The sequence below is a fragment of the Merops nubicus genome, unplaced genomic scaffold (genome assembly GCF_000691845.1).
Source record: "Merops nubicus isolate BGI_N331 unplaced genomic scaffold, ASM69184v1 scaffold10975, whole genome shotgun sequence".
Lineage (NCBI taxonomy): Eukaryota > Metazoa > Chordata > Aves > Coraciiformes > Meropidae > Merops > Merops nubicus.
The window spans coordinates 12,552-14,215 of record NW_008610277.1 but is presented as its reverse complement, the minus strand read 5'-3'; positions in this window follow the sequence as shown (position 1 = coordinate 14,215).

Below are 1,664 nucleotides of genomic sequence, written 5' to 3'. Positions count from 1 at the left end.
AGGGGCTGGTGCCTCCAGCAGCTGCCATGCCAGGGCAGGCAGGAGCTGCATCTCTCTTCAGGGTCAGCCTGCTTTGAGTGCTTCTCTCTCAGGCCATTGGGCTGGTGATGGTGGGAGGGCTGGACTCAGAGCAGAGGGTGCAGCTCATCCGCAGTGTTCCCAGACTCCTCCACTGTCCACGCAGAGGGAACTGCTGCAGATGATGGCAGATGGTGGAAGGTGTTTCCTGAGGTTCCTGCCAGGTAGTTGCAGCTGCCAACTGGCCTTTGTTTCCCCTCCTCACCTTGTGGTTTAAGAGAGGACATGCCTGGAATCAGGGCAAGACTGAAAACCTAGTGGCATTTCTAGGACTCAGCTTGGAGTAGGTTACATAGGATCCAAAGAAGCCCCAAGAGCTTCAGCATGGAAATGAAATCCTGTGACTGTAGCAGACTTGCTCCCTATTTCTTGTCCAATGCTGGCTCTAGAAAGGAGAATCCCTGTAGATAAGAAACTTGGGCCCTGTCTACAGATTCAGCCTTTGAATTTGACTTCTCCACCTCTGAATTTCATTACAGGGAGCATTACAGACAGTCCAGAGGAATATGCTTTCCTAGCAGGATGTTTTTATGCTGTAATTAAAGAGATGTAGCAGAGCTGTTTACCTAAGACTAGATTAAATGCCAAGTTCTGTTGTTTTTGTTCCCCTTCCTTACTGGGTGGACAAAACCAAACAACTGACCCCCACCAAGGATCACAGTTTGTAGGTGACTGTGGATCCCTTTGTTTCCATTTTGTCCAAAGCCTGAGTCTGCCTCCGGGGTGGCCTCTCCGTGTGGACTGCAGCTGCTGCAGGAGCCTCGTGCCAAGTGCTTACCACCTGCCTTGTAGCTTTTGGCAGAAAGTGAGGCTGCAGCAGGCTCCAAAGCCCAGGTTCTTCCCATGGTGATGCTGCACATTCACTTCCCACTTTTGCTTCCCTTTCTGGTGCAGTTCCCTTCCCCTCCTGGCGGCAGAAGCCAGATCTTGGCTACAGACATTTCCTTTTCTTCCTCTGTGGTGGGGACTTTCTCCTACACCATAATGGGCATCTGCTAGCATGGGAATTCTACATCAGCAGAAGCAGCTTGCTGTTCTCAGCATCTTCCTCACCTTTTTGTCCTCTGAAGATACAATCTAGGTCTCCTGCAGAGCAAGACAGTCATAAAGAAAAAGCTCCTGCCTGTGAGAACAGGCCTGAGAGTGAAGTAAGAGAAAATGCAGAGGACCCAACCTGTTCTTTTTAAAGGCAGCAGATTTTGCACGCAGAGGAAAGATTTCTATGATGATTTAAGACATTTTGACTGTGACTTTCTGTAACTGTTCCAATCCATTTCATTTTCATTATTAAAATCAACTTCATACTCAACTCTACTCCTTTTCTTCTCTAAGAAAAGTTCACAGGACTACCACCAGTGAGCTCAGTGCTGGAAAAGGGGCAGAGCTTCCTGCACTATACCCCCTCCCAAAGTAATTCCCTGATTTACAATCCCACTGGGAGCAATGTGAGATAAACTACATATAGATACAGCTTATAAATGCAGCCCACCCACCCTGGAGGGGCCCACTGCAGACACACTGCTACCACTGCTATTTTTACCACCATTCTAGATCAGCCCTCCTGCAGAAAGGTGTAAAACTTCTTC